The 7,500-nt window shown below is 36.7% G+C and overlaps 1 long non-coding RNA gene across 1 annotated transcript in view; it reads right to left on the reverse strand.

Annotated features, from left to right (window-relative positions):
- The window catches only part of LOC128246982 (uncharacterized), a 37,074-nt gene extending 36,237 nt beyond the window's left edge, over positions 1 to 837 (reverse strand). Inside the window, exon 1 of the long non-coding RNA XR_001410044.2 lies at positions 494 to 837. This is a non-coding gene — a long non-coding RNA (uncharacterized LOC128246982). The remainder of the gene's footprint in view (positions 1 to 493) is intronic.
- Between the last annotated feature and the right edge of the window lie 6,663 nt (positions 838 to 7,500).

Here is a 7,500-nt window from a genome sequence, read left to right on the forward strand (position 1 = left end):
ATATATATATATATATATATATATATATATATATATATATATACACACACACACATATATATATATATATACATATGTATATATATATATATAAAATTTATCAACAGCACACACACACACACACACACACACACACACACGCACACGCGTATATATAAGATTATAAAGGGAGCTAGACGCAAAATAAAGCCAAAAATAAAGAGTTCAATTGTCAATAATAGTGACTGAGGGTGCATTGTAGCACTTACATTGCTAGCTAATAGAGTCAAATATCGTTATAGCAAGAAACATAGTACAAGTCTATATACGTATTAACTTTGCCCAGAAAATAACCGTAACCTATGAGTGAACTTGTTTATTAGTTTATCCCAAACTCAACAAAATAGCAAATAATTTTCAGAGAATTATTTTTATTCACGATACATAATGTTTTCATGAATTTTTCTTTTAATATCACGATCAAGAATATTTAAGAATAAAATACTGTATTTACCTTAATACTGTATTTACCTTCTAATGACTGCCGGTATCATTTAAACAGTTTAACCACCTCAAAAATAAGTGATAGAAAAGAACTGAATTTGCTAAATTGAAATTATTCGTTATTTTAATTACTTCTCTCTATCATCTTGTTTTTATTTTTTTTGTTTTCTTCAACTGGCTACTGTTGTATTTAGGAGTAAAATATCCACGGCTATTTTTTCGGTGGCTTATGAAGAAAAAATGAATAATCATAAGTGATCATATGTGAATTCCATGAAGATACTGAAAATTTCACTGTTTTATTTTTCGGCTCTCCAAACGAATCTTTCGAAAATCACCAGCCAGATATTTATCAGGAAATCCGCAAATTATGACGTAATAATAGAAATTAATAGAAATTTTGAAACCAAATATAGAGCAAAGGCAAAATATAATATACATTACCTTCCTTTGATATTTTGTGATGAAAATCACGAGTGAAAAGAAATTAAAATAAAGCATTTTTCAAATTTTACAAAATCTGGCCATCTGAGACAAGCTCAAAACGCAACACCCGCTTCGAAATTTCAATGGACACACAACATGACCGACTTTCTGTTTGAACCGCTCTTATTTAACAGCTGGTTCTGAAGCCTAAACGGAACGAAACAATTGAATTCTCTTATTTGGATTGCGAAAATAGATTTATTTTTCATCCCCAGTTACACACAATTCGATGTTCATAACAAGCATCTCGGGAATTTTCTGGCAAATGGTCACACATCATTCCTGGTCGTTGTTCTTTCGAGCTCCTCGACAGGGTCTCTTCACAGGGTGTGTTTATGGAGGCGTCGATTGATGATGTTTTGTGAAAGACAATGTTCTTCCAACAATGTGCCAGCCCTTGTGCTTGGCTGTTTTTCAGACATTTCAAGCAATATCACATTCTCCACAACAGAAAGTCTCCTTGCCGCTGCTTTGTCTTCGAGGCTGGTGTCACTTTCTTTGAAACGTGAGAACCAGTTTTGTGTCAGAAACTCGTTTACAGTTCATGGGCCTTCCACATCATTAAATTCTTTTGCTGTTGCTCTTGCACTCAGTCGTTTTTTTCCACTTGCAACATAAAATGCTTCTAATTGCAATCTGTTCACCACTCATTACCAAAGCTGTAGAATAAAGAATAAACATTTAATGTTTTTATGTTATACATAAAAATAAAGACTAAACAGTTCAGCAACGATTGGACAACAAGTTGTATCAAATTAATAATATATCATAAAGACAACAATTGCCAAAAACCATCGGTAAAAATTTGAAACATCTTTTCACTCAATCCAATACATTCAACCCACTGGTAGAATGGCCGACTCATTAAGGCGACTTTACTTTCTATCCTTCGTGATCGATAAAATATGGTACCAGTAAATACTAAGGTCGTTATGATCGACTTAAAACCTATTCTAAAATTGCTGGTCTTGTATCAATATTTGAAACAATTAATGTCATTTATCGTTTCGGCATCGACAAAACAAAGTACTACTCCATGTTTATCGACCTGGCATTTCTGGTCTTGTGCCAACATTTGAAGTAGTTATCGTTGCTCATTAATTAATTAAATAAACAAGCAATTATTATTAATACTGGTTTCAAATTCTGGCACGAGGCCAGCAATTTCAGAGGAGGGGCTCAGTCGATTACATCGACCTCAGCGCTCAACTGGTGTTTATTTATCGACCACGAAAGAATGAAAGATAAAGTTGACCTCAGCAGAATTTGATCTCAGAACGGAAAGTCGGACGAGATGAGCTAAGCATTTTATCCGGCATGCTAATGATTCTGCCAGTTTGACGCCTTAATTACAATTGATCTCAAATTTCGGAACAAGGCTGGCAATTTCGGGGGAGCGGTACGTCTATTTAATCGACTCCAGTCCTGAACTAGTACTTATTTTGTCGATTCCGAAAGAATGGATGAAAGGCAAGTCGACCCTTACGGCATTTGAACTCAGGACGGAAAAGCCAACGAAGTACTGTTAAGCATTTTGCCGGTGTGTTAACGATTCTGCCACCTCGCAGCCTTAACTTTAATGAATAAAACGACTTACTCACATGAGCATAAGTGCAATGATATATATAAGAGAATGAAGGAAAAAATCGATTGAATTTTCTTGAGTATTTGATTGGGATTGTTTTAATATCTTCTCAAAGATGAAAGATAAACTTGACTTCAACGGAATTTGAAATCAAAACATAGAAATTGGCAAATAAATACCGCAATAGGGATCGATTCTTTCATCTACATGAACTACACCTGCTTCCTGCGGAAATTGGCCGTCTGCCTCGCTGAGAGAAAATCGATATCTCATAGTAAGTTAAAGCAGCAGTATGATTATCTATAACAACAGCAATAACAACGACAACAGCAATAATAATAATAATAATAATAATAATAATAATAATAATAATAATAATAATAATAATAATAACAACAACACCAACAACAATGACAATAATAATTTCTTCTCACTGCAACTAACTACAATTCAACGCGCCAATGAGTGAGCCACTATGCAGCCGTTCAACTTGCTAAAAATAACAGGCAAATATATCTCATACCATGAGCCAGCCATTCAAAGATGAGGCACGTGTTAGGTCTGAATGGTTTTGAGTTAAGATCTGCTCTTTCGTTGTTTGGTCCCACAAAATTAAGGGTTATTACATTTATGTATTATTCAGTTATAGTATGTTGCCTTCAGGCGTTGGCGTGGCTGTTTGGTAAGAAAACGTCGCTTTCCAACCACACGATTCCGAGCTCAGTACCACTACGTGTTACCCCGGGCATATGTTTTCTATTAGATCCTCGGGTCGACCGAAGCTTTCTGACCGGATTTGGTAGACACAGCTTGAAAGAAGACCGTTACACGCACACGCGCGCGCGCGCACACACACGCGCGCGCGCACACACAGAAACACACACATGGGTAAAAGAAAGTACAGGAGGACCAGTGAATTATGATTTTATTCAATATATTCCAAAAAGGGAATGTGTTAGATTCCCTTTTTTGCAGCAGTCCTTCAGTTTTTCTAACTCCATGAAAGAACTCGGAAGGTTGGGCTTTCTGACTCCAACGAGGCCTTTCACGATACCCTTAAAGCCAGGAATTTTTCAGCACCCCCTCGTTTGTGTAAGTGTGTGTGTGTGTGTGTGTGAGAGAGAGAAAGAGTGTTGTTTGTCCAAGCACTACCAATTGCTAACCAGTTTTGTTTGTTTACGTCTGTAACCTTGCTGTCCGTCAAAAGAAACACATCACATAATTACCAGACTTTAAAATAAAAATATGTGCCGGGACTGATTCATTCGACTAAAACCTTTAAGGTCGTGGTTCTTTCGTTTGATATGGGACCTATTTACAGTTCAGTGGAGTGGATATGTGGAAAACTATGTACTTTGGCAGCTTACATAACGTGTAAGCGATAATATGCGACATGATGCAAATATATCGGCGTATTTTATATTCCTTATTTAACCAGTCAGCCACATTCTCTGAATAGACGGAAAAACAAATTAAGTTGCGCCAAAGTTTCGATATAAAGACATACAATTGAGAATCTTCTCGATTCACTTAGGTTGTGTATATTAGTTTCAAATTTTGGCACAAGGCCAGCAATTTCGGGGAAAAGGAAGTTGATTACATTGCTCCCAGTGGTCAACCGGTGCTTATTTTATGGACTCTGGAAGGATGAAAAATAAAGTCGATCTAGGCGGTAAATATTAAGGAAAACAATATCCTTGTATGTGCAAACAGCTTTCTGTTAAAACCCCAAAATTCTTGGTACTATAGAATCCTTTACTTTCAATTATAGACACAAAGCCTTGAATGTTTGGAGGAAATGGGTTTTTTTACTATATCGATCCCAGTAATCAACTGGTACGTTTTTTATCGACGCTGAAAAAATGAAGAGCAAAATCGACTCTAGTGAAATTTGAACTCAAATTGTAAATCCAGAAAAATTGCCGCTAAGTCTTTTGTCCGACCTGCTAATAATTCTTATCTACTTAAGGGACTAGGCCCGAAATTTTTTTGGGGGGGAGGGGCTAATCAATTAGAAAGACCCTAGTAGGCAACTGATACTTAATTTATCGACGCCGAAAGGATGTAAAGCAAAATCGACAGACAAAATACCGCTAAGCGTTTCGCCCAGCGTGCTAACGTTTCTTATTTCTTTATTGCCCACAAGGGGCTAAACATAGAGGGGACAAACAAGGACAGACAAACGGATTAAATCGATCACATTGACTCCAGTGCGTAACTGGTACTTAATTTATCGAATCCAAAAGGATGAAAAGCAAAGTCGACCGCGGTGGAATTTGAACTCAGAACGTAACGGCAGACGAAATATCACTAAGCATTTCGCCCGGAGAGCTAACGGTTCTGCCAACTCGCCGCCTTCTTTTGGCATTATAGAATATTATTTTATCAATATATCGAGAAATATTATTTCTTTATATTCTAAGTTCAACTTCTACTGAAGTCGGCTTCGCATTTCTACTCTCCGGGGGCAGGTCGAGACGACATATATTTACAATTCATTTTGCCTTTGATTGAAAGCCTTATTCTATTAGTTATATAAAAAATATTGATATAATAAAGAAGAGAGAGCATTTAGAAGAATTACAACTGATTGATTTCAGCGTGTGGTGTTTAACCTGCTGAGAGATCGATAATTCATTTTGTGAAATCAGAAATTTTCATTGGTCAGTAATTAAGACGCTGAAGTCTGAAAGACCGTGCTTTTAGAAATTGCTATTCATTTTTTTTTATTTACTGGTTGCATTGACTGGGCTACGGCCATGCACCATCTTAAGTGTGTTAGATTATCGTATCGAGCGCAGTAAATATTGTAGAGTTGTAATGATTATACCAATGTCGAATAGTAGAACGTTTGAGTTAAGGGGTATAAAGGAACATAACACGAAAACACACCCTAGTGTTTAGAAGCATGTAAAAATATATACACAATAATGTATGCATGCACATGCACATATGTACAATAGAATTAAGCAATTTTTCCGTCTAAACCAAGGTATTGGTTAATTCATAACTGGAATAGGAAACATTTTCTCAAATTGTAGAACAATGAGTTCGAACCACAAACTTGTAAAAGAATTTCTTAATGATATACATACATGCATACATTCACATACACATACTTGTGTGCGTGTGTGTTTGTGATTATGCATACATGTGTGAGAGTGTGTCTGCGTGCGTGTCTGTTTTAATTAAAATTAGTCTTTGTTGGTGAAACTATATGAAATAAAAAAACAGCGACAAAGTCCATTTAATGACCGGCAAGCTTCGTGAGACAATACTGTGCTGATGAAGTTGAAAAGACCGAAACTTACCCATAGTTGTATTTTAACTGCAAAACAAAGATAAAAGTGTAATTTTGCTACTCAGTTTCTCTTACGATTTATATGTATTTCCCTAAACTGAATTATTGCAATAAATTTTTTTTTGCCTACGTCATTCAAAACATTATCACTTAACTTCGATACCCAAGTTCATTCCATTAGTTCAGCTAAGTTGTTTCCCTTTGATAATTTTATATATAATTATATAAATATTATTAGACAGACGTTATTTCTATTTTCCTTTCATCTATGTTACATCCTATCCAATAATCCACATAGGTGGTTATCCTGCATTATGTTGATGAGGTTTAATAGTTCGGGAAAAGGTGATACCTGTCTTATATCTGCAAATAAAAATGAAAACCTTCTTTCCTTACCACTATAACTTAACACATAGACATATAACTAAGTACATACGTAGCAACACCCGTTTAAACACACACATGCATGCATATATGAAGTATATTTCTACAAAATAGATGCACCAATGGTTATTGGTAGAAATTTAAATGTTCTTGGCACTCTGTCGCTTACGACGACGAGGGTTCTAGTTGATCCGATCAACGGACAGCCTGCTCCTGAAATTAACGTGCAAGTGGCTGAGCAATCCACAGACACGTGCACCCTTAACGTAGTTCTCGGGGATATTCAGGGTGACACAGAGTGTGACAAGGCTGACCCTTTAAATTACAGGCACAACAGAAACAAGAAGTAAGAGTGAGAGAAAGTTGTGGTGAATGAGTACAGGAGGGTTCGCCACCTTGCCCTGCCGGAGCCTCGTGGAGCTTTAGGTGTTTTCACTCAATAAACACTCGCAACGCCCGTTCTGGGAATCGAAGCCGCGATCCTATGACCGCCAGTCCGCTGCCCTAACCACTGGGCCATTGCGCCTCCACAGAAATTTAAATATATAATCAAGGTATAATGAGCTGCAGGTTTCAAAGCATTTGTCTGTATGTATTTTCCTTCTCGCTCATTTTAAAAGAGTGCACATAGCTTTTATTTTGTGTTCCAAATAGCTATTTTTTCTCTGCACTTGATAAATGTCGAAGCATAACTTACTTATCTAGCATTTGGCAGACGTTTCGATGGAAATTTTCCACTAATAATCCTTCGACTGAAATGCATGTATGTATGTATGTATGTATGTATGTATGTATGTATGTAAATACGTACGTACGTATGTATATATGTATGTAAGTATGTATGTACGTACGTGTGTACGTGTATGTGTTATGTCAGGTCAGTCTTAGTGCTGCTGGTCACATGTAACCCAGCAATGTCCTGTCGCAATCCCAGGCCATCGGAGACTAAAACAGGATTTAACAAAGGCCTTTGATACTGTAAATAAGGCATTTCTATGGAAAATACTTGGCAAACTTGGATGTCCAGATCACTTTACATCTATAATTAAATCAATTCATGATGCGATGGAGGCTTGGGTCAATGTTGGCGGTGGCATGGCGGGACCCATTCCTGTAGAGAATGGTGTCAAGCAGGGTAAGTTAGTACTAGAGCGCAGAATGTTCCTGAAGGTCCGCAATGGTCTTCCTCGGTCACGAGTGGACGGCCAATAGAGAATGTATGTATGTATGTATGTATGTATGCATTATGTATGTATGCAAG

This window comes from Octopus bimaculoides, chromosome 10, assembly GCF_001194135.2.
Source record: "Octopus bimaculoides isolate UCB-OBI-ISO-001 chromosome 10, ASM119413v2, whole genome shotgun sequence".
NCBI classification, from domain to species: domain Eukaryota; kingdom Metazoa; phylum Mollusca; class Cephalopoda; order Octopoda; family Octopodidae; genus Octopus; species Octopus bimaculoides.